This window comes from Mustela lutreola, chromosome 1, assembly GCF_030435805.1.
Source record: "Mustela lutreola isolate mMusLut2 chromosome 1, mMusLut2.pri, whole genome shotgun sequence".
Lineage (NCBI taxonomy): Eukaryota > Metazoa > Chordata > Mammalia > Carnivora > Mustelidae > Mustela > Mustela lutreola.
In genome coordinates, this window is record NC_081290.1 from 219,882,766 (window position 1) to 219,909,438 (window position 26,673).

Sequence of the window (26,673 nt, forward strand, 5' to 3'; positions counted from 1 at the left end):
TCAGACATTTTAGTATTTTTGGATCTTAATAAAAAAAGAAATTAATCTGGGAATATATCCAGAGGTAACAAAAACACTAACATGAAAAGATATTTATAACCCCATGTTCACAGCAGCATTATTTACATTAGCCGAAACGTGGCAACAACCTAAGTATCCAACGATGGATGAATAGATAAAGAAGTTGTGGTCTCTGTATAAAATGCAATATTATCCAGCCACAAAAAATGAGGAAATTCTACCACTTGAGACATCATGGATGGACCTTGAAGGCATTATGCTAAGTGAAATGTCAGACAGAGAAAGACAACTATTATATGCTCTCATATGTGGAATCTAAAAAAACAAATAAACAAAACACCCTGCAAAAACAAAAACCCAAACTTTGTAAAAAAAAAAGATGGGACTTGTTTCTGAGGTGGGGGGGGGGGGGTTGGTAGGGAGAATTAGAGGAAGTTGGTCCAAGGGTAGAGACTTCCGGTTGTAAGATAAAGTACTGGGGATGAAATGCACAACACGTCACCTCTAGCTAATACTGTTGTATCACATATAGGAAGGCTGTTCACACCACAAGGAGAAAAGAAATTTCCCCCTTTACTCTTTTCTTCTTCCTGTGTCTGTATTAGCAGATAGATGCTAGCTGAACTTATTGTGGTCAGCATCTCACAACATATGTAAATCAAACCATCACACCGTACACACCTGAAACCCATACAGTGATGTACGGTGATTATTTCTCAGTAAAACTGGAGAACAATTCAGATCAAAGGCTGGAATTTTTCTAGTGATAAACCAGGGACTACTTATTTTCTTTTTAGTGAGTATTAACTTCAGCTTAGTTGTTCTCCTCTGTGAAATCCCACAGCATTAATGTTAAAACATAATTCAGGTCAAGTAGAGTATCAGCTCCTTAATAGTTCTAGGATCACGAGTAAGAGCCATACAAAGTAGCACAGGCCCACAGAAATGGGCCTGGGGAAATTAGGGCAGTTGGGCTCAAAGAAATTAAGGTAGAGGATGCTGCCTTCTCTCTGCTCTCAGGGGCATGATTTCTTTTCTCACAGCTAACCTTAGACCCAGGCAAAGCAGGCAGTGGCCTACAGCACAGAGGGGAATTGAAAGTCTCCAAAGTTGGTCTCCAACTTGCCTCTTCCATTTGCATTCTTACATCTAGAGTGGCATTCCTCTGCCAGAAGTTCATTCCAGAGAATGCAGTCCGCTTCCTTACTAATTCATTTGTTCATCCAATGCTTATTCATGCCACCAAGTGCAGGAACCAGGAAAGAATAGTGAATAAGACCAGAGCTTTTTGTCTAATATGAAGACAAAAATAGGGACATGGTTAAAACTCTGTATGTTTGAGTAGTATGATGATAGAGCTTTATGTAAGGGGCTGCCAGAGAAGTAGGAGGTGATCCTAGAGAGAGGGATTTCATAGAAAACCATGAGTGGAGGACTGATGAAGTCATGCCCCTCATAGAGGACAAGTAAAGTGAGGAAAGACAATGCTGAGTACAAGTATCTCTGAGAGGGGGAATGCTTTAAGCTGACTAGTGGTTATGAACAAGTAAAGTGCATGGTAGCCTTTCAGGCTCACGAGGTAACACCATTCAAAAGCTGGGCAGAATTGGTCCTACAAGCTAAGACTTGAGAGGGAAGTGAGTCAGAATAGATAGACTGGGAGCCTGGGCCCTAGGGTGGGGTAGGGGAATGGTGAGAGGGGAGGTGCCTCAAGAGGGCTCTTGGTTCTTGGAGAAACAACACAGCACACTAGGGCTAGAGTTGGAGGTGTCCTGAGACAGGCACTGGAAGAGGATGTCAGAAACCGCCAAGCAAGCCTTGCTTATTTGGTAATTTGGGGGCAAGTGGGCACTGGCTTAGTCTTGTGTGCAGTGAGGTACCAGAAGGAAACAATCAGTTAAATCTGGATTAATGTGGTTTATTTGATTAAAATAGGCAAAGCATGTGTTTGGCTTCGGGCTTAGAAGACTGTTGAATTCTTGAATTCTAATCATTCCTGCCACTGCACCGTAACCCCAAGCAGCATATGTTCTTTATTTTACTCAGAGGACCTCTTCACCCTCTTCTTTGCCCTTTAAGGCTTCAACAAGTGTCCCCTACTTCCCCAATAGCTGACTGTTAAGTGTGCCTGCTCCAAGCTCCCATAACAATGAGCACCTCTCTCTCATTAGATGAGTACCCGTCACACTGGATTATCTCTGCCTATTCACTTTCCAGTCCCCCTCTTCAGTAGGCTGAGCTTTCTGAGGGCAGAGATTGCCTTCCATCTCTGTATCGCTAGATTGGAACACAGTAGCTATGGATATATTTCTGTGGTTCTGTGGATAGATAAATGGATGGATGAATTGAGCAAATGGATAAACGACTGGCCCAAGTCAAAAAGAATTTGCTTTCTCCCTAGGACTGCAGACCTCAGGGAATCAATGCTCAGAAAAATCTTGTATCTCTTTTAATGCTGTGATGAACCATGGATAAAAAGCAGGTGCCTCGGTCCAAATCAAACTTGGTTCCAATTTGGTGTGATTTATTTTCCGGTTCACATGAGTACTGTAAATTTAGGTCAAGGTTTGCTTAGTAGGCAGGTTTCAAAGACGTGGCAGGGGGAGGAATCTAATCAAAAAAGCTCAGACCAGGAGCCAAGAGGTCTAGCCTCTCTTCCTGAGACCCCACCGACTTCCTGATTATGTAACCCAGATGAGCTTCTTATCTTCATATGCTTCCAGTCTCCCAGCCTTTAGTCTTTCCCCTTTGCGCCCCATCCACCGCCCAGTTATCTTTCCTGAAAACAAATTAATCATCTTGTTTTTTACTTTAAAATCCCCTTGCCTCCGGAGCAAAGTCCTAGCCCTTCAGCAGGCAAACAAGGTCTTTTTAGTATCTCTCAAGGCTGATGGTCATCCTTTATCATGTGTCTCCTATCCAGTGACTCCATGGTTCCCATTCCTCTAACCAAACTCTTTCAGGCCGCTGTGTTTTTGCCACACACTGTCCCTGATGTCACCAATGACCTTCTACACTCATTTTACCTGCTGGATGCCTGCTTGTTCATCTTTCAAGACTCAGCCAGTGGAGCCCAAAGGTTGCTTCCTCAGCAAGACCTCTTCTGACTCCTTCAGACAACGTGAGCACCTCCTCCACTCTGGTCCAACAGCATTTTCTATCCTTTATCTTAAACCACTTGTAAATCTGATAGAAATTAGTTGCTTACTTATCCATCTCAGGTGCAAAATTCTGAGTTCTTATAGGTTGGAGCCATTGATCCCATATCTTTAGTCACTAGAACTCAGGAGGTTCCCCAGTATATGCTAGTTGAAAAAAAAATCAAAGGAGTTATATTGAATAATACATGTACTGTTTTCCTTACTGTGGCTGTTTTTACTTCTCATCCCTCTCCACATGAAACCTAATAATAAAGATCAGTTTGTTGAGCACTGATCAGGCATCAGGCACTTTTCTATACCCTTATACATAGGACAACTTCATTTAATGCTTACCTCAGCCCTCCAAAGTAGGCATTACTCTTACTTTATAGATAAAGAAACTGAGGCGCAAAGAGGTTAAATATCTTTCCCAAGTCAGAGTTAGCAGATTGGCAGAGTTAGCTAGAATTCAAACGCAGACTCCAAAGCCCATGGCCTTTCCACAACATTGCCTACTTCCTTAAAGGCCTGCACCTGGTAGGTTCTCGCTTGGTTGTTTAATTGCTCTGGATTGCATTGAACAGGACTGCAAGAGTCAGGATCACTTTGATTTCCAGCTGGGGACTGGCCATCTCCACAGTCCATCCATGAAACCCTAGACAGCCACATCTAAATGCTGGCGTGCATGAAGACAAAGCCCAGATCCTTTTCCTGGCAGGAAGCTGTATCTTCTAGCACATGGAACCAGTACTGCATTTCCTGGGATCAGATGGAGCCCTCAGCACAGAGGCCTCTCATGGGTTTGTCCCCAGTGTCTAGCCCAGAAACTGTCTGCTCCCTGGCTCCCTGGAGAATGAGAAATTATTGGCTTCTGGAATGTTTTTCTGGTCACTGAGCCCTCAAGGTGAAAGGTCCCTTGGATGGAAACCAACAGGCCAAGTTTACCCAACCCAACAAGGCGTCAGGCAGCCCGAAGGCACATTCCACTAGATCCCACAGAACAGCTGGGGCTTCTTCTCCTCAGCATGATACCTGCCCTCAAAGAATGAAGGTCTTCCTGCTCCACTGCACAGCTGACATAAAGCAGAAATCCCAGTATAGAGCACCTTTCAGGATGGAGATTGTGCAGAGCCCTCAGAAATATTTTCTTCCTCTGCTTTCCACTGTTGCTGCTAAAACTTTAGCTTACCGGGAGAAGAGAGGTTCACAAAATGCTATGTGCTCCAGTCCTAAAAATGTCCTATAGTAATTGAGCCAGAAGGGAGGAGAATATTTACATGCTTGTGAACACCTATTACATGCCTGCCATTTCTATATACATCATCTCATTTAACCACTACTATAAATATTTTTCCCATTTTAAAGACGTGCAGAATGAAAATGACTCCAACCACAACAGTGGCATAACTCCTTTCTTTGATAAAAGGGATCTTGTGAAACCTTGGACCTTGGACCTGAAAATCAGTGACTGGAGCTCAGCATAAGGGTGAAGTGTAACATAGCCACACAGGTAGTGTCCCTGCGTTAGTCACATCTGCTCATTGTCTGAGACTCTGTAATACCTTGCCCTGTTCCCTGCTGGAATCAGGAATTCTATCTGGGCCCAAACTGAACTGTCCAGTACTAGGAAAAAGAAGCAGTATGAGTTTGACAAGAAGAGCCTTGAACTAGGAGTTTGAATGCATTTGCTTGAGTTCCAGCTCTACTATTTAACTTAAGTGAGATCTTGTCTTGGTTTTCTCATCTGTGAATAGGAATAATAACGATTGATTTCCTATTTTGGGTTTGTGATGATTAAATGAAATATTGCATGTGGGGTGTGGGGAAGGTCCACAGAGACTTGGCCTATTCATAAATGAGCCATGTTCTTGTCCACTGCCCTTTCTATGGAGCTCCATCATGACTGGACAGTACACCACTCTTTAGAATAATTTTTCTCCTACCCTCTTCCCCCACAAGCTAAATGAAGAGCAGTTTGGTTTGGAAGAAGGAGCATAGGCTAGGAATTGGATTATTACTTGGGTTTGAGTCCTGGTTTTATTAACTATTGGCTGTGAGATAATTGAGTCACTGAGCCTCAATTTCCTCATCTGTTGAGTGGGGGTAATATAAGTAGTTATCTTCTAGGGGTGCCATGAAGACTATATAAGTGCATCAGTGCCTTATAAATTCTAATGTGTTATACAAAGGCAAGTTACTCATCCAACAAAGTTTTTTGACCATCTGCTACGGACTAGGCATGTTCCAAGTGATGACAACCAAAGACAGTAAGACACAGTATCCATTAAGCTCACAGTCTGAGAAGGCGATGGAAGCATACACAGGTAATTACAACACACTGTGGTAAGTACCATGACAGGGGAAGCATAGAAGAGGGGCACTGTATTAGTTATCTATTGTTGCAAAACAAATGACCCCAACACTAAGTAGCTTAAAATAATAAGAAATTTATCACCTCACATACATTCTAGGAATCAAAAATCTGGGAATGGCTTAGCTGGATAGGTCAAGTTGTTGGCCAAGGCCATAGTCTCTAAAGACTTGACTACGGTTGGGGAATTCAGTTCCAAGCCTACTCATGTGACTTTTGGCAGGAAGCTTCAGTTGCTTGCCATGTGAACCTCTCCATAGATCTGCTCAAGATATGACTTTCTTCAAGGGACGTCATATGAGAGAAAGAGAGCATGTATGAGAGAGCATCCAAGAGTATAACTTAATCTTAGCCATGCCATGATAACACTTCTGCCATTTTCTATTGGTCACAAAGACAAACCATGGTACAATGCAGAAGGGGAATACACCAGGTTGTAACTTGCAGGAGGTGGGGATCATTGGGAGCCAATTTGGAGGCTTGCTGCCACAGGTACTAAACACACTAGGAGAGAGGAGCCAGGGAAATTGTCTAGAGCTTAAGCTCAGGTGTATTTTTAAAGCTTCTTATAGTTTCTGCTGAAAACTGGATGAGTAAGAGAGAACTTCCTTTTCTATCTAGATTATTCTATTAGGTGGAAATGACATTGTATAAAATATAGAGCAAACACAGAACTATCAAGAAATGATAATGACTCATCAAAATAAAAAGCTTCTGCATAGCAAAGTAAACAACAAAACTAAAAGGCAACCTACTTGAATGGAAGAAGATATTTGCAAATGATGTATCCAATCAAGGGTCAGTATCCAAAATATATAAAGAACTGATACAACTCAACACCTCAAAAAACAAATAATCCACTAAAAAATGTGCAGAAGACATGAATAGACATTTTTCCAAAGAAAATATTTATATGGCCAACAGAATCATGAAAAGAGCCTTAATATCAGTCATCATCAGAGAGATACAAATCAAAATTACAATAAGATATCACTTCACATCTGTCAGAATGGCTAAAATTAACAACGCAAGAAAACAAGTGTTGGTGAGTATGTTGACAGAAAGAAATCCTTGTGCACTGTAGCTTCTATTGTAAACTGGTGTAGCCACTGTGAAAGACAGTATGGAGTTTCCTCAAAAAGTTAAAAATAGAACAACCCTGTGATTCAGTAATTATGCTACTGGGTATTTACCAAAATCCAAAAGGATACGTGCACCCCTATGTTTATCACAGCATTATTTGCCCAATCATGGAAGCAGCCCAAATATCCATTTATGGATGCATGGATAAAGAAGAAGTATGATGGAATATTATTCAGCCATAAAAAGATGGAAATCTTGCCATTCACAACAGGGATAGAGCTAGAAGGTATGATGCTAAGCAAAATAAGTCAGTCAAAGAAAGACAAATACTGTATCTCACTCATACATGGAATTTAAGAAACAAAACAAACAAGCAAAGGGTAAAAAAGAGCGGGGGGGGGGGCGGAGAAAAACACCAAGAAACACTCTTAACTACAGAGAACAAACTGATGAAAGGGGGGTTGGGGGGATAGATGAATACACCCAGCCAGGTGTAGGGGATTTAGAGTACAGTTTAGAGTACAATTTTCATGATGAGCACTGAGAAATGTATAGAATTGTTGAATCACTATATCATATACCTGAAACTAATACAACATTGTATATTAACTATATTGGAATTAAAACAAAAAACTTAATAATAAAAAAAGGAGTAGTAATGACTTTGCTGGTGAGAGTATCTTCCAGCTCCGTCTTCAGGGCAACTGCACCCTGGTAAGGTCAGTTCCCCAAAGGCCCTAGTAGAGCCCTTAAAGTTCATAGCCTTCCCAGAGCTAACCAATAATAACTAGTACCCACCCTCTTTACAGTGCAACTCACATTGCACCATAATTGTGTGTTTACATGACTCACATCCCTTTAAACTGCCCTGAGCAGACAGGGAAAATGTCTGTTTGGTACACAGCTTGTCCCACATCGAGCATGGTCCCTTGACACCATGCCCAACTGTTTGATAAAAGGATGAACAGAAACTGAGTGAATACAGGATACACTGCACATGTCATAAGGTCCAAGCAGATCACAATATTTAAGAAGCTATGCTATGTGTTTCCTGAGTATCAGGTCCTATGCTACATGCTTTATGTATATTACTTCATTTTACACTCATCACAGTCATATGATAGGCATTATTATCCCCATTATAGATGAGGAAACTAAGGTCACACGATTAGAAAATGGTGCAGTGTGGATTTGACCCCAGGTCTGTCAGACTCTGAAGCCTGTGTAACTAATCCTATCATATCTGGTAGCAGATCTTAAACACACAAACAAAAAATGTCAGCTCTCAAAAACTTTGGATAGTTAACAACCAGATAAAAGAAAATTAAATAGTCTTAATAAACAATTTGTTCAATATCTAAAAACCAGGTGTTTCCCTTTCTCTCTCTCTCTCTTTCACATGCACGTACACACATCCTTTATCTTTCCAGGAAAGCCTGGTTTAAGTCCCGTGTCTTCCAGGAAGCCCTCTTTGACACACAGTGATGCTCATCTCCCTTAAATTCCTGCAGCACTTGTGAGCGAGCCATTCAGTTGATACAAACTATGTGTAGTCATGATTTTACAACTCAGGCCCATGGCTTCCTTCTTAACATAGTGAGGGAGCTGGACTACTTCTTAAAGTCCTTTTCTGCTTGCTCATTGTAGGAGGTATTTCCTGATTCCCATCAGCACAGTCATCTCCCTGCTGGGAGGACAGCATGGTTGTCTATGGCAAGCCCTCAGCAATAGCAGAGCTTTAACCTAATTGTGTTGGAAAATCCTGCTTTCTACCATCTTCCGACTTTCCTGAGAGCTTCTGGGACTCTTTATAATGTTCCAGAACCTAGCACAGGGCCTGAAACACAGTAGGCTTTCTATAAATGTTTCCTGGACCAATACATGAGTGAGTGAATGGCATGGTAGTGATGACTGCTACTTAATGAAACCCCCCAATGTCACTGGCATTATTGAATTAACTAGTAATTTCTTTTGCTCATTGGGTACTTTGGCCTTCCCTAAGCAGCATCTCCTTCAGACCTTTCTCATCCCAGGGATTTCTGCCTGCAGAACCAGTAAAATCAGAGCGGCCAGAGCTGTAGACACATGAGCAAACTTCAACTTGGCTCGTTCCAGACGGCCTGCCAACTCATCACCCTTCTGTTTGGACTCAGTTACCACATTCTTTATTGCAAGATACTTTCTAAACACAAGGCAATGCCCCTGCCTACAGCTTTGTTTGCACTGGTTACATATGTGATCTGCTTGCTTTCAGATGCTGTCACCCTATTTGTAATAATGAACCATCAGATGGTCCCAGAAATTCCATTATATTGGCACCCAGACTGGCAGTTGGGGAGGGTGTCACGACTTCATTTCAGCAGTAGTCTCTCCTGGATCCCACGGACAAATGGGAACAGTCTAGGAAGCTTCCTCCAGCAGCCGCTTCCACACAGGGAAACAGGACAACAGGAACCCTCCTACTGATCTTCATCAATGCCTTGGATAGGACCTTACTTGTTTAACCTTTCTCTACTTTCTGCCTTTCTAAACAGGGAAGGACTATAGTGCAGTGGTAAAGAGCAGGGGTTTTGCAATTAGAACTGGATTCTCATCCTAGTTCTGCCTCTTATCAGTTATATACCTTGGGTGAATTACTTCTTTGAGCCTTGACTTTCTCACTTGTAAACCAGGACTACTAATATAGTCTACCTCGTCGGGTTGTGGGGATTGACGTGATGCTGCAAAGAGTTTAGAATAAAGCTTGCAAATAATATGCCCTCAACTAATATTAGCTATCTTAATTCATTATTATTTAGTGTGCCCACTGCTCACACTGAGGATTAAGTGGGTAGTGGGAGGCTGCAGGTAAATTTTCACCATCACCATCGACATTTTGATAAAAGGAGAAAGAAATTCAGCTTTACTGAATGCTGGCTTGAGAGCTTTACTTACCTGAATTCATTTAATGTTTAGAAGAACCCCAACTTTACAGATAAAGCTCAGGGGATTAAGGAATTTGCTTGATGTCACACAGCCAGGGTTGGGAGCACATCTGCCTGACACATGTTCTTTCCCTATTCCCCACAGAAAGCTCTGGGGCCCACGGGGGCCTTTCGTTTGGTCCTTCGCAGTGATGAATATCCATGCATTTACCTAGACATCCCTCTTCATGCTTAGAACTAGAATTGTTGTGTATATTTAGTTCTTACTTCTCTCCCACTTCCTTAACTGGCCCCAGGATGTTCTGTGAGTCTTGCTCCAACTTCTCTTTTCCACTGAGCTAATGTCAGTTTGGTTTCCTGGCAAACGCTTTCCTGTTTCTCTGCGTCTATTACCCCCCTCCTCCTTTCTGTACCCCATCATTTCATTTTCACAACCTCATCTTACCCTGTGCCTGGGATTGCTTGTGCTAGTATCAGCAGGATTGGTATCAGTAGCCCAGGCCAGACTGGCTCAGGGACACGCAAGGAGTGGGATGGGGAAGGTGAGAAGGATAGTGGGGAGTGTGGGGGGCTCTGGAAGGTGACTGGGCTGGGGTGGGGAGACCAGCAGGGAATCAGGGGGCTGACAGAGAGTCAGGAAAACAGCTGCCCTCTCAGGTGGGGCAGACAGTGTGCCTGGGGATGCTGCTGTGGCAACTGAGAAATTAGGAGTACTCTGCCAGCTCTCCTGGCAGATCTCAGGGGGAACAAAAGGTTCAAGGCCTTGAACTTGGGAGAGTCAGGGGAAGGCAGGCTGAATGCTAGGTTGTAAGCTGGTATCCTCTCAGGAGGAGCTCAGTTCCACAAGGATCCAAAAATGGAGTGGGATTAGGGATTTATGGACAGGCCTGGTTTCAGACAGTCTATTTGTAATAATGAACCATCAGATGGTCCCAGAAATTCCATTATATTGGCACCCAGACTGGATGTCCCAGGCTGCCTCTCCTACTCAGAAGTTGTACCAAAAATTCTTTGGCAGTCACTGGTTTCTAACTTTTAGTTCTGAAAATGCAGTCACCATACCTAACCCATATTCCATAATCTAAAATAATTGGAAGAAGGGTTATAGGCTATCATTGGCTTCCATTTTTTTCTGACTTCCTATAGTAAAATCTTTTTGCCTACCATGTTATTTTTTTCAAATTAAAAAAGTGCTAACTATACAAGTACAAACTCTAAGTAAATAAGTATATTCTTTGCAAAACAATTTTAAACGAATAGCAAGTGAAAAGTAAAATTCCTGCTCACCGCACCCCCCCAACCCCTCTTCCTTCTGTAAACTATCCTATTTAGTCAGTACTATCAGTTTCTGCTCTCAGTTTTTCTATGCACTTGGGAAAATGCAGTAGCATCCAGGATTAGGGGTTTGGGGGACAGGAAGTACGGACAGTCCTGGCTGGAGGAGCATTTTATCACTGACATTGTTTGTTTCCATTGTTCATGGTGATAATAAGAAGCAGATTAAGTAGATTTTATTGTCATTTACTATTGTTTTCAAGTTATCCCTTAAAATTATTATTTTAAATTATCCTCAGTTGCTAAACCCCCTTACTGCCTGCTCTCAGGACAGACAGCTCCCCCTGCTTTGCCCTACAGTGGTATGTCCCTGTGTACATGTGCAATAGGTACATTCATGTATTTTTAACGGGATAACCTATATTCATTGTTTAGCAATTTGCTTTTTTCTCCCTCACCTTCATTTAGCAATATATCCTTGGGATCTTTCCTTGATAGCACACAGAGTTAGTAGAATTCTACCACCTTTTAAAAATGTTTTTAAAATTTTTAAAAGATTTTATTTATTTATTTGAGAAAAAGTGAGAGAGGGAGTGCATGGGGTAGAGGTAGGGTCAGAGGGAGAAGCAGAGTCCCCATTGAGTAGGGAGCTCGATGTGGGACCCAGTCCCAGAACCTGGGGATCATGACCTGAGCCAAAGGCAATTGCCAGACCGACTGAGTCACCATGTACCCTCTACCACCTTTTGATTAATGGCTGCACAGTATTCCCTAGTATGGTAGTACCATTGTCTTATTTATGAATATTAGATCCTCTGATACTGTGCCACATCAAACACTGCAGCATCATTTCTCTCCAGTGGCATGAAACTGGAAGTATTTCACTGTCTAATGTACTTAGATAACATCTAATATCTCTCTACAGAATGCATGACAGTAATACTCATTTATCAAATGCTTAATCTGTACAAAGATCTGTTCTAAGCACTTTGCATGTTGTAACTCATTCAATTCTCAGAACAACCCTATGAAATATTATATCATAATATGTTATAATATTAACATAATATAATATAACATATTATCATACCCATTTCACTGGAGAAGCACTAAGGTAATCTTACCCAAATCTCATAACTAGTAAGTGGCCAAGCTGGGATTTGAACACAGCACACTGATTCTAGGATCTGCACTACTGACCCCACAGCACTGTATAAGCTCCTGTGCATGTGTATAAGCTCTTCTCTAGGTTAGATAGCTGGGAAAGAAAAATGTTTATACATATTTCCAAGTTGCTCTGTCAAAATGACGGCACCAAATGACACTCCCACAGACTCTGAGAGGGCCATTTTCCCTAAAACCTTGCTAGGGCTGGATTTCATCAAGTTTACTCCCTTTTGCCAACCTGGAGGGTATAAAGAAAATGTCTTGATTTTGCTCCTTCATTGGAAAGCCAGTTTGGCTAGCATGGTACATAATTCTAGGTCAAAATTATTTTCTTTCAAAGTTTGAAGTGATTGCTTCATCGCTGTCCAGCATTCAGAATAACCTTTCAGAAGTCTGACAGCCAACTCATTTTTGTTCCTTGTAGGTAACTTGTTTTTCTTCTCTGAATACTTTTATAGTTTTTCCTTTGTCTTATTGGCTCTGAAACATCCCAAGTATTTGTCTAAGTAAGCATCTTTGAAAACGTTCCTTGTCTGCCACTTAGCAGGCCCTATGAAGTTTTGAAGCCTTTCTTTGGGTTGGGGAAGTTTTCTTTTATTATTTCTTTGTGGATCTCTTCCCCACCAATTCTCAGTTCTTTCCTGGCATTTCTTTTGAATGAAAGGAGGCACTTCTGAATCAATCCTTTGTGTCTCTGTATTACTCTGCTTGGGCTGTCATAACCAAATACTATAAACTGGGTGGCTTATACAACAGAAATTTATTGTCTCCCAGTTTTGGAGGCTAAGATCAAGTTGCTAGCCAATTCAGTTTCCAGTGAGGGCTCTCTTCCCGGCTTATAGACAGCTGCCCTCTGGCCATGTCCTTACTGTGTTCTCAGAGTGATAGCTGTGGTGTCTTTTCCTCTTTATATAAGGGCACTAGCCATATTGAATTGTGAATTCATACATGAATTGACCTCATGTAACATTTATCACCTACTCATAGGGCCTATCTCCAGATAGAGATCAAGTTTAGGGGTTCAATATATGAATTTTAGGGGAACACAATTCAGCCCCTAGTAGTTTCTCAATTTCTCTCTCAAATTTTCAGTTCCTGATCGTTTCCATATATTCAGGGACATCTCCTCACACTTAGGTTCTTAAGATTCCCAGTTTATCCTATACTCATTATTTATCCCATCTACTGCTTTTTTTTTTTTTTTTTTTTTTAGTTTTACTATCATAATTTTTAATTCCCTGTTTGTTTTCTGTTCGTTTCTTTTTCATAGCAGCCTGCTACAATATACTTGCAGGTCTTTTGAAGGATGATGCTACTTAGAATTTATTATTATTATTATTATTGTTAGAATTTTTTAAACATTTTTTCTTCTGTCCTTTTATCTATCTCTTCTCTGGAGTCAGTTTTTGGTTTGTGCATATATACACATATATATACATATTTTTAAAATTTTTATTTGTTTATTTGAGAGAGAGAAAGAGAGCACAAGAGAGAAAATGAGAGAGGAAGCGAACACAAGCAGGGTAGAGGGGCAGAGCGGGAGGGAGAAACAGACCCCTCTCTGAACAGGGAAGACTGATGCAAGTCTCATCCCAAGACACCAAGATCATGACCTGAGCGGAAGGCCAACGCTTAACCAGTTGAGCCACTCAGGTGCCCCTCAGTGTGTTCAAGTTAATCCTTTTTTCTTTCATGTTAATCCTTTTCTTTAGAGCTGTTTGAATTTCATCAACCACCTGGTGATCCTTTGTTCTTCATCATATCTATGTTTTAAGAACATTTAAGCTGGTATTTTGTTTAAGTTTTCACTTCAGTTTTGAGCTGTTTCCACTCCAGTTTCCTTTGGTGAATGGAAGGTTACTAGGGATTCTGTGAGTAGGTCATTTTGACTACAGACTTCCCAGTAAGGTGCTTGGAGAAGGCAGAGAGGTAGGCTTGGGGACCACCCTCCTCCTCTCTTGGTCCTTTGCCCATCCCCAGATGCCCAAATAAGGATGCCTTTACTTCAGTGAAGCCACAGTTGACAGGCTGGGCAGGAACAGCTTTGCCTTTTACTTCTCTGTGTCCCGTGGAAGTTGGATAGGGTTATTTCCAGCCCTCCCTTCTCACAGGCCCTCACACACCAGCAGACATCCTCCCCAGACAAGGGACTTCCCTTTTAGAATGAAGCTTTGTGTTTTAGCCCACTCTCCTGACCCCTACCCTCTACCTATAGCTCCCTGAAGTGGAGGGAAGAGGAGAGAGGTCTGTTGTGCACAGGGCAGTTTAAAGATGAATAACCCTGATGAGTGCTCCCCAACCCCTTGTATTCTTTCTATTTGCTTCCTCTGAGCTAGGAGATTCTCTGCCCCTGCCTTCAAATAAAGTTACTTTTTTTTTTTTTTTTAAATAAAGATTTTATTGTTTAATTTGACAGAGAGAGAGGTCACAAGCAGGCAGGGAGGCAGGCAGAGAGAGGTGGAAGCAGGATCTCCACAGAGCAGAGAGCCCGATACAGGGCTCGATCCCAGGACCCTGAGATCATGACCTGAGCCAAAGGCAGTGGCTTAACCCACTGAGACACCCAGGCGCCCTAAAGAAATTTACTTTAAGAGTGGTTTGGAGTATGTTAATATTCATCGTGAGTTGTCTATCATTGTGATCCTAACTGCTTTCTATTCAGATTTTTATCATAATTTCTGCCTCCTTTCTTGTTTGCTGGTGCTGAGAGAGACTTCATGATTTTAAAAGCTATCTTTTCTGACCTTTAAAGGATTTATGGTGGGAGGATGGATATATGTTCATGCTTAGTTCTCCATTTTGATTTGAGTCCTCCAGTTCTATATCATCTCTCCTCTTTTTTTTTTTTTTTTTAAATATTTTATTTATTTATTTGACAGAGAGACACAGCAAGTGAGAGAGAGAGAGCACAAGCAGGGGGAGACTCTGCACTGAGCAGGGAGCCCGATATGGGGCTTGATACCAGGACCCTGGCAGATGCTTAATGGACTGAGCCACCCAGGTGCCCCTATCATATCTCCTCTTGATAATGAAATTCTGACGACAAATTGTGCTGCTCGAATACAGCTCTTTGTTCATTAAAATAATTTCATTTACTAAAAAGTGCCAGACACTTATGTATAGTATCACTTTGAAGTCTCACAACAATCCTGTGACAGAGGCATCAGAATCCACATTCGGTTGAGGAGGGAGCTAAAATTCAGGAAGGTTAACTGAATTAATTGAGGTCAGGCAGCTAATACGAAATAGGCCTAAACCTGATTCCAAGCCCACTTTATCATGCTACATACTATTTAAATGTATATTCATTTTCTCTAGTTTTCAGTACATTTATATTTATGTTCCCCCATTAATATATACGTGCCTTGAGAGTAAGGCCTGGCTATAGTTCATTATTCCTATAGAGAGATGCCTGACTTCCTGTTTTACAAGCAGCAGTCAGTTGAAATTTTGTAAACCAACTCAATAAAGCAACTAATTATAGTATGTTATGATAACAACATAGTACAACTGTGCATTATAGGGGCAGAAATGCTTTATTTGAGGTATTTAAATGTTTTCTTAAGTCCACTGAACTAATGACTTGGTGGTGAGTGGAAACTATAACTGGAGGAAAGGTCAAAGTTCAGCTCTGGTTGGAGTTGTTATGGCAACTCTCTGAGCAATAAGTCTGCATAAACAAAAGAGAGCACAAGAGGAAATACCTATTGATCTCTAATATTAGTTCTAGCAAATTGTTTTTCTGTTTCTTCAACAGAGCAGTATGTTGAGATGGTGAAAATTATATTCTTTCATGTACTCCATTAGATTCACTGTCACATTCTCTGGAAGTCAGCCTTAGGAAATAGCAAATTTTCTGAAGGGGACAGAATCATGCTTTGACATTCCTAAGGATGGTGCCCTATGGATCGGTTCCTTCTGATCCCATGTCATTCATCTATTCACCTATTCACTGAGCATCTATGACTTTGGATGTGTACTAAAACTACCTGGGAACTTTTCTCAAATACCGAGATCAGTTTTCACTCCAGACCAATGGAGCCCAGATTCATATAATTTTAAAGCTTCTCAAGCAGTGACGATGTATATGAGAGTTGAAAAACCACTGTCCCATGATATATTACAAATTGTGTTAACTACTGGGGATACAAGTAAAAATGACAATTGCTAATATTTATTGAGTGCACACCATGTCAGGCACTGTTCTATGTGTCTTATATATCTTAACACATTTAATCCTCATAACAACTCTAGAAGGTAGGTATTACTCCCATTTACAGATGAGGAAACTGAGACACAGAGATGAAGTAATTCGGCTAGAGTTACACATTTAGGAAGTGGTGGAATACGGTCCTGGGATGCATGCACACTGTTCTACAAACTATCAGTAGTATCATGGTCTAGTAAATAATGATAAAACAGTAGGTACCTATCAAGAACACCTAAAGTGGGAGGTGAGAGGAGGTACGTGCAGGAAGCCTTCCCGTAGGAGGTGGTACCCTAATTAAGTAGAGAAAGAATGGGAACCAGCAAGAAAAGTGGAGGAAGAGCATTTTAGGTTCCTGTCTCCACTGCCTTGCTAGACAACCTGCCTCCTCACCTCCAAGGGGTTCCTTCCTCCCTCTTCCCCACACTGAAACACTGGAATGTCCACAATCATCCTTAATACGCCTAACATTTCAACTGGGAAGACTGAAGTCATGCACAATTACTCATGCAATTTTTCCTCCTGACAATAGGTCCTTCTGTGAGCCTCTCATTCACATATATAAAGCTCCACTCTGTTATGTGTGTGTGTGTTTTTTTTAAAGCCTTTGTTATAGGAACAATTCACAAATGTGTCAAACACACATTGGTTCCCCACCCCCTTCTCCTGTCCCCTCACCTGACTGGGAGAGTGGAAAACAATCCCCTGGCTTGCCAGGGACCTGTGCGCACTTGCCAACTCTGTCCCAGTAGAAGCTAACCCCGCATTTCCCTTTGCTTCTCCTCAAGTGTGGCTCTAAGCTGACGTTTGAGGTTAACCTCAGGCAGTGCTTAGCCACACCTGCCACCCCTCTGTCCAGCCCCAGGGGCAGGAACAGACTCTCTGTTGAGGAAAGGGAAATGCTCCTCTGCTGCTAATTAACTGTGGGAGGAGAGGAAGCTCTCTCCAGACACCAAAAATACCAAGGACCAACATTATAAAAAGCAGTCTTTGTACTAGCCAGCCGCATCATTCAGCATAGCCTAGGCTGGGGCCGGAGGGAAAAATAACTCCTCTTGCTGCCCACAGGGTCCTGGCATCCCAAATGGATGCTTCAGGGAGCCAAGCTCTCCTGTCTTCTTGGGTACGGGGTCTCAGGAACAGCGAAGGAGGCCACCTGCCCTTAGACCGCAGGAAGCAGCCTAAAGCCAGAGTCTTTGCTAGAATAGCCATAGGCCTGTTGAGTAAGTGAAAAGGTGAAGAGGGCAGGTCTGTGGAGGTGTGAGGCCAAACTGTAGCAGATTGCCGCAGAGTCTGGGTAATCTCACCACAGCAGGTCCGTTTCCCACCCTGTGCTTATCAAACTAGGGGCCGAGCCCCACTCGGAGCAGAGGACTATTTTTAACATAGAGAACCAAGTGTCGCCTTGGTCTGGCCTTTCCAATTCCCTTAGGCTTGGCTGCTATAGGCCCAGAGAGAGTCTGCAGCATCTGGGAGACTCAAGTCCAGAGGGTGATCTTGGGGGAAGATTGAGTTGCTGCAAAAATTGGATTTGACCACAGGCTGGGAATTGGAGGCTTTCACAAACAGGAAGGCAGTAGGGCCATTTGGCTGGGACTGTAAGCTCAAGTGGCTTTAGAATTTGGCTGCTGATCAGTGTAGGGGAATGAGGTGAAACCTGAGGGTAGCCCCAAGGATAGAAGACCTTAGAATATGAAGGCTGCCAGAGTCACACTGAAGTTCTTAGAGGGCCTGTTTTCATGGTCTGTCTTACTTTACAGAGCCTGGGACAGATTCCCAAGACTTTAAACTGCCAAAACCAGGAAGTCAGGGTACTAGGATTTCATACTAGGCATGTTTCCCAGTCTCTCACTCCAACATTTCTGCATCTGGGCAGACAAGGGGAAAATTCTTCCATTATAATACCACATGTACAGGATCCTTGGCAGCTCTGTGTGTGGTGGCACATCCTTGTTCCTTCCCTCCTATTGATACAGGCTCTCTTTATAGATTCCTCAAGTGTCAGAGCCAAAAAGATTTTAGAAGCCATCTAGACCATCTTTTTTTTTTTTTTTTTTTTTTTTTAAGATTTTACTTATTTTTTTAATTTGACAGAGAGAGAAAGAGCACAAGCAGGCAGAGAGAGAGGGAGAAGCAGGCTCTCCACTGAGCAGGAAGCCTGATGGTGGGGCTCGATCCCAGGACCCTGAGATTATGACCTGAGCCGAAGGCAGCTGCTTAACCAACTGAGCCACCCAGGCACCCCTAGACCAATTCTTTTGACAAGAAAGGAGACAGAAAACTGGAGAGAAATGACTGGCACAAAGGCACACTGCTGGTTAATGATGCCGGGTCTTCTGACAACCCGTCCAGGGCTTTTTCCACAACACCGCACCCTTTATAACAAAAAACATTTGTCTTAGCAGCTCCTGCCCATTCCCTATCCTGTTTCCCATTTTCCTCACTTCCAGGCAGAGGGCCTTAAACTGTACCTTGTATATGGTAATATGATTTTCTTACAAGTTTCTGCTATTTGGTATCCTGACCAAAAAATTTCAGGTTAGAAAGAAAGAAGTCATGGCCAGTGAAACACAGATGGACCAGCGTGGAAGGGCAAATTCCCTGACTCCAAGGCCTTGCTGCTCCCACGGCCCAGCAGCCTAGGCATCACCCGGGAGTCCCGTCCCATTCCAGACTTGCACTTTCACCAGATCCCTAGATGATCCTAATACACATTAAAGCAGTGCTACTTTGAGGTAAGCCTCTTCAAAAAGTCCTCCTCGTCTCCTTCCTGCTCAAATGCTTAATTAACCCTCCACCTCCCTCCTGCTCCTCCACTCCTCTGTCCTCCATCCTAAATGCTGCTGTCTTATTCTGACTTTTCTTGAAATTCAAAGCCATGGTGGGGTGGGGGTAGTGTTATATTTTAAAAGGGGACTCAAAAGGAGGACTCATTTTTTTAGAAAAATAAAATATAGCCAATTCGAAAGAACTTTTGCAGCTCCAATGTCATGTTGTTAATGTAGAAATATAAACATCTATGTTTATATTGGCTTGCTTATAAAATCATCATCTTTGGTTATATTTAGGAACTTGATGGCTTGGAAAGTATACTGAAAAAGTCTGAGAACAAAAATATTTTTCCCCTTAACTCTCTGGAAAAAAAGCTCTTTAAAAAAATCCTCAAACATCTTTTTCCTACTTTCTTAACCCCATCCACCAGTACGCATTTTTTTCTCTTACCTTTCTCCCGGTTCAATTCCCTCATTTTGTTTACATTTTTAAAAATGCATAGAATTTTCGGGACGCCTGGGTGTCTCAGTTGGTTAAGCAGCTGCCTTCGGCTCAGGTCATGATCCCAGCGTCCTGGGATCGAGTCCCGCATCGGGCTCCTTGCTCCGCGGGGAGCCTGCTTCTCCCTCTGACTCTGCCTTCCACTCTGTCTGCCTGTGCTCGCTCTCACTCTCTCTCTCTTACAAATAAATAAATAAAATCTTAAAAAAAAATGCATAGAATTTTCTTATTTACATACTTATTCCTTAGGGAAGAATTAGGGTATATGGAAGCAAAACACAACCAGAATCCCACTGATATAGAAACAACTATAAACCTTTTATAAAAAAATTATCTCCAACTTTTTTGTGTATGTATTTGTTAACAAAAGTGGGATAATTCAGAACATCATAATTAGTATATAGTTCCTTATAAATGGAACTATAAATTACTAACTTCTTTATATCTGCAAACATAAAAATGTACATTTATTAAATTCTGCCATGTGGATTATACCATGATTGATTTAATGGTATTTCTATTGCTATTAGGTAGTTCAACTTCTCACTACTAAAAATAGTACTGCGCATCCTTAATGATTTTCTTACCTTAAAAAATTCTTTCATTAAATCATAAATGCACTATCACACTTGTGAGAAAAATTTAAATACAGAGAACACTAAATTTCTTTGACCATCATTTCCAGTTCTGGTTCTCATCCCACCTTCCTAGAGGTAACGACTGTTACCAGATTTGTATATATTTTTGTACATATTCTCCCAGACCATTTTTCATGCATTTAGTGCATATATATATAGCTATAAGAAATAAACTACTATTTTGGGTTGTTGGTTCATTGGTGGTTATTCTTTACACCAGTGGTATAATACAAGACCTATCATTCTTCAAACTGCCTTTCTCACTTAAACAATCAATTCTGGAGTGCTTTCTATATTAATACTTACAGATCTATTTATTTTAGCTGTTGTCTAGTATTTTGTCCTGAACAGAACATGGTTTATTAGCATGTGTTGGATGAACTGACTTTTAGGCTCTTTCTACTTTTTGTCTCGTCCATAAAATATGTTTATACATGCTTCTTTGTGTACACTTGGGGGTGTTTCTTTAGGGTAGATTCAGAGAAGTGGCATTGTTGAATCTTAGGATCACTGACTTCTTTCTATGTGTGAATGGGAAGAAAAACTCTTTTGAAGATCCTGCAGGGAAAAGCATAGTTCTTAAAAGTCTGAAAAATGATTTTTGTTTTCCCCTAGCTTTGTTCTTGGCTTCCAATATTATCTTGAGGTTTCTTAGCTAGGATGGATGGATGCGTCTGAACAAGAGAAAGGGCATACCAGGCCTTTGGGGAAAAATAAGAAGCAGGTTCGGCTGAGTTTAAGATGTTGCTTTACAGGAAGGAAGAATGCCTGTGGGGCACAGCAGATGGGGAGTCCTCTCCCACTTCTCTTGTTCCAACTGCCCCACTCCCACCGCAGCCCAGTGAACCCAACTGTCAACCCAACTTTTGATGAGTGCACATGGATACAGAGCATAGTATTAGGTATTATAAGGATTTCAGTAGATGACATTCAGTAGATGACAGTAGATGACTTGTGAAGGCGAGCAGACATCCATTATGGGAAGATGTATTAACACTTACAAGCCAGACACTGTACTACCAAGTAAAACTTATTGTCAAGCAAACTGAGTACAACCAACATTATTCCTGAGTGAACAATAAATCCTTTGTACCTTTCACCTGGATTATTGCCCCAGGTTTTCACTTGGTCTCTTTAACTACAATCTCTCCCTTTCAAACTATCTAGCTGATTGCTGATAAAGTAATCTGAAAAAGTCACTTTTATGGTATCTGTGATCTTACTCATTCCCTTCTCCTCTTATTGTCTGGTAGGCTTCCCTTCAACCTTTACGACTCAGTTCAATAATGTTATTGTAGTAGGGGTGCCTGGGGGGCTCAGCCAGTTGAGCGTCCAGAGTCGATTTCTGCTCAGGCCATTGTGTCAAGGTTGTGAGATCTAGCCCCGTGTTAGGCTCTGCACTCTGCACAGAGTCTTCTTGAGATTCTCCTCTCTCTCTCTGCCTTCCCCGCTCCTTACATTCTCTCTCTAAATAAATAAATTAAATATAAAAAAACCCAGTGTCATGGTAGTAATTATTTGCAATATGGAAGTATATCAAATCAACACATAGTAGATCTTAAATTCATAGTGTTATATGCCAATCACATATCATTAAAATTGGGAGGTAAAGACAGCTCAAACTTTTCATTCAATTACTTAACATGTATTAAGCACATACTATGTGCATATCAGCTCTACTGAAAATTTCCCCTGACTCTAGGTTCTGTAAATAACTCTATCCCTGCTGCTTCTCTTGTAGTAGATCCTACTTTATTGTCATTACTTTTTATGTATGTATGTATGTATGTATGTATGTATGTATTTTCTTCCATCCCTTTTTATTTTGTTTAAATATTTTTAAATTGGAGTATAGTTGATACACAATGTAGTTTCAGGTGTACAACAAAGTGACTACTTATTTTTTTTTTTTTTCTGGCCTATGTCCACCCCTAACTGTGAGTTTTTAAAGTACAGGGTCTGTATCTTATCCACCTCTGAACCCCCAGGACCTAATATTATGCTAGCCATATGGCTGATGCTTAATAAATATTTGTTCAACAAAAACAATGAATAGGGGCACCTGGGTGGCTCACTCATTAAGCAGCTGCCTTCAGCTCAGGTCATGATCCCAGGGTCCTGGGATCGAGTGCCGCATCAGGCTCCCTGCTTAGTGGGAAGCCTGCTCTTCCCTCTCCCACTCCCCCTGCTTGTGTTCCCTCTCTGTCTGTCTCTCTCTCTCTGTTAAGTAAATAAATAAAATCTTTAAGAAACACATACAAACAATGAATAAATGAGCTTCCTAGAAGTGTGTACCCTGGTTCTCAAAGTACTTTAAAGATCTACAAGATAACTTTTGCTTAGAGAGGAAACTGTATTAGGTAGCAAGAGCAGAGATAGGCTTTGCAGTGATTTGTCCTGGATCCTGAAAGTAGTAGAGGGAGGAGCTGCTACTTGCCCCAGTCTAAATCTTTTCATTTTATATTTCAAACGCACAGTCTATATCACTGTTGCAATATAAGGGGTGTGAAAGAGGTGTTTATTTTTAAAAAAGAAAAGAAAGCTTTTAAAAAGATGCAACTTTCCCTAGTTCAGAACTGGACTTTTTAAACTTCTCGCCTGATGCCGCCCCTTGCTTAAACCCCTTCCATGACATCTCATGGGTTAAAGTTCAATAATTTTAGCTTGTCTTGTGAGGCTCCACATAGCCTGGAGATTGCCTATTTCTCCAGCATCTTTACACATTGTTCTTCCTGAAGCTCCTTACACTCCAGCCACAGAAGTCATTTCTTTGATCTTCAAGGCCACCAAGCTTCTTCATCGGTGATGCCCTTCATGCCTGGAATACTCTCTGCTACAACCCACACCTGTACCCCCCTCTCCCCACGCCTTCCCCCCAACTTCACTGACTGCCACTCATCCTTCAGGACCCAGCTTAGTGATCACTGCCTGGGGAGGCCTGCTCCCCACTACAGCGGAGGCTAGCTCACCCTACGGTATGTCTACAGAGCATTCTGTCTTTTCCTTTTACAACACTTAACGATTCTTGTAACTTCATCGTCAAGTTATGTAATCACCGCCCATTTGTTTTTTCACCACCCCCCTCCCCATCCAGGTCCATGAGGATGGGATCTGCATCTGTTCTGTTCACTACTTGATTGAAAGGGCTTTACTTACATTACTTCATCTAGTTTCACAATCCTATGAGATAGACATCCTCATCCCTTATCTGACAGAGGAGAAAACTGAAGGCTCAGACAGATGTGTGGTAGAGTCAAGATTTGACCTCAGTCCCAGCTGTATTACTGAAGAGTTAAAAGGGCTAGACGTTCATTTATTTGGGATTTGGATTCTCAAGACTAGAATTTAATAAGATAATAATTCTGGGTGTGCCTCTGAATCTGTATAATAGAGATACTATTACTTTTTACCTTATCTACCTCACAATTTTCCTTAGGATCAAATACAATCATATATATGGCATGCCTGTTAGCCATAACACAACCTATGAATATAAACGAAATACGTAGTATTTTTCATCAGACTCAAGTCTGTAACGGCTGCTGCTTATCTGGTCTGCGCATTCTGGGCATCAGTTTCTTCAGTAAGATTGACAGTTTGAAGATGAAGAGTCCAGATATCCCTGTATATTATCTAGAGCAGGTTGTTAGCCCAGACTTCTGCTGACAGCTAAAAGATTAGTTGAGGGGTGCCTGGGTGGCTCAGTGGGTTAAGCCTCTGCCTTCCGCTCAGGTCGTGATCTCAGGGTCCTGGGCTCTCTGCTCAGCAGGGAGCCTCCTTCCTCCTCCCTCTGCCTGCCTCTCTCTCTACTGGTGATCTCTCTCTCTCTGTCAAATAAATAAAATCTTAAAAAAAAAAAAAAAAAAGATTAGTTGAGAACGATAGTGTTCATCTTACAGGATGAGAACTATACATTTAGCTTTTACATAAATAAAAATAAAGTAATAAATAAAATGCAGAACGTGTTTAGAATTTAGTGTCCAGTATTGATGGCCAAGAACAGATTGAACGGTTAGGCAAGTGCGGTTAATGATTAGCATGAGTGTTTAAGAGCTTAGACTTTGGAGTCAGAGAGACCTCAATTCAATTCCCTCCGGTCTATGTTTACCAACAAGGAGGCCTTGGGCGAGTCACTTAACTCCTTGAAGCTTCATTTCTACACTTTTAAATGTTACCACCCCTCAGCCTGTTGTAAGGATTAAAACAAATAATGTAAGGAAGTGCCAGAGAACCAGGAAATGCTGCACACATGCGGAGAGTTGTTGTTGCCATGTTGGTCTTTGTTTCCTGGCTTGCTGATCCCTCCACACCTATTTGTTCCACGTTGCTTTCATTCCAACTGGAATGATGACTTTCAGGTGTCAAGAGTCTTAAGTACTAAGGCCAAGAACTCTGTCTCTCAATCTGCAACTGCTCCAAGTGAGGCCAACCTTGAGTGAAGGGGAGAGGTCTCCTCTCATGTGCTGAGTGCAGTGAGTCCCGCCAGCTTCTCAGGAGTCTGGGGAAGCTTCGGTGTTCATGCAGAGCACCAGGTTCTTCCATCCACGTTCGAACAACGGCATGTCTCTGCTCAGCTACTTTCAAGAGTCAGGCTAAGGATGGGAGGATTTTATTCTCTCTGGCTTTGGACAGCCAAAGGACTTGCAATTTGGAGCTGCAATAAAAAGGGGGTTTCGTTATTTGGTTACTCTATGGCTAAGATCAGATAGGCACAAGAAGATGATTGGATTCCTTATTAATTTTAAAATGGGAGCCTTTCTATAATTCCGAAGCAGGAGTCAGAAATTCTAGTGGTAGCATTGTATTTTGGTTTGGGTATGTGTGTTTTCACTTAAAATGTCCTTAACAGAGAAGTACTATGTTCTATTCTCTGGGGAGGAACACAAAGATGAGTAAGTTCTCTTTCCCTCACAGGAACTGAAATCCTATGTAGGAGATAGACTTGGACACAGATGATGGGAGGGAGTGAACATACAGGCGAGGAAGGATGCTCTGAGCATGGTCCCCTCGATTCTGGATTGGGATTTGAGTGTTTGGGTGGTGGGTAAGGGAGTAAAGAGAAATAGACACCCAGTGGCCCCCAAATCCTGGCATTTATATTTATTAGTTAAATTAACCTGAGCAAGCCATTTACCCTCTCTGAACCCGTTTTTTTCATTTGAAAGCAGAGAATATGCTTACCTCCAAAGAGTGCTATGAGGATTAACTGAGATAAAGTACGCGTCAGGCATGATGCTGGACAAACTGTAGCCAACAAATACTAGCCAATATAAATATGAGTGTGATTAATATACCATGACATAGTATTTAAAAATTGTGTCAGCATATAGGGTCAGTGGGGGAAGCTTGATGAAAGAGATCTTAACTGTCATTTCAGCAGCATGGTACAGACACGGAGCATTTCTCAGATAAGCAAATGTGAAATCCCCCTTGCTAAATATTTGCCACTCTTCTGACACAGAGGATGACATCCTGTGGTCACTCCCCTCCCCTAGTGAGATATTAGCTGGTGGTTTCATGCTCACCCCACCCAAGACAGTGGATTATCTGCCAGTAACAGACAACCAGGAAGATCGGTGGTTTACAATGAGCAGAGACCAGGGGTTTTACAGTAAATAACTCTTCCATTTCTATCAGTTTCTTGACTGAATGCTGAACAAATTACGATATAAAATGATAAGGAAGCCAAGACACAGCTTTCGGAAAAGCTGAAAGCCCCTTTGATGTTGGAAGCACATCCTGTCATGTAGAGTATACTGAATGAGATGATGGCTGAAGACGACTTTACGGACAGGATAATTGGTGCAGCAGACAGATGGAAGGAGGAAGGGGGCTGGCACTGTACCTACAAGTGCAAGAGCACCTTCTTGATGAAGCTGCTGTTCTGCACTCTAGAATCCCTCATTTCATTCGCTCAATCTAAGCAAGTAAGCCTGATTTGAATAAATGCTACTTCAGCTCATTTATTATAAAGCTCCTTGATTTAAGGGAAACACATGGTTTCTAGCAGGAGAAAATCACAATCTGTGATAAAATGGTTATTACTCATAAAAAATGCCACTATGGTCTCTGCTTTGTTTTCAAAAGCATTAGTCTCATAAGGGCATTGTAACACCCAAAAGTGTATTGGCATTAATGTGGTTGGATCTATGTTTATTATGATGCTAATCAAAATAGGGGGCACCATCTTTGAGCTTCCAGTTCAGGTCACTGGGAGGGAGAATTCAATCAGGGAGAGTTTGAGCGGGGCTTCAGTTCAAACCGTGTGACCCTTGGAGAACCTCTCATGGTCAGTCTCTAGGCTATAAATTCCATATAGGTAGAAGTCTTTCCTATCACTTTAGGGCTGTGCTAAACCCCAAGTTCAGCAGAACATCTAGTACATGATGGGTGGGACATCAATATTTGTTGAAATATTTAATTCAACCTTCATTATCTCTTTTAACACAACAACCCTGACAGCTCAATGTAATTAGCTTTAGTTTGCAAATAATAAAGTTGACCTATTTGTTTCAAAGCTATCTACAGAGTTATGCATGTGATGGGATGTTGCATGTGATGGTATGGGAGAAAT

The 26,673-nt window shown here is 41.7% G+C and overlaps 1 long non-coding RNA gene across 4 annotated transcripts in view; it reads right to left on the reverse strand.

The window, feature by feature from the left end:
- Positions 1–14,839: 14,839 nt before the first annotated feature.
- The window catches only part of LOC131839667 (uncharacterized), a 68,783-nt gene continuing 56,949 nt past the window's right edge, over positions 14,840–26,673 (reverse strand). For all 4 annotated transcript variants that reach the window (XR_009357041.1, XR_009357044.1, XR_009357039.1 and 1 more), the window contains one exon: positions 14,840–24,753. This is a non-coding gene — a long non-coding RNA (uncharacterized LOC131839667). The remainder of the gene's footprint in view (positions 24,754–26,673) is intronic.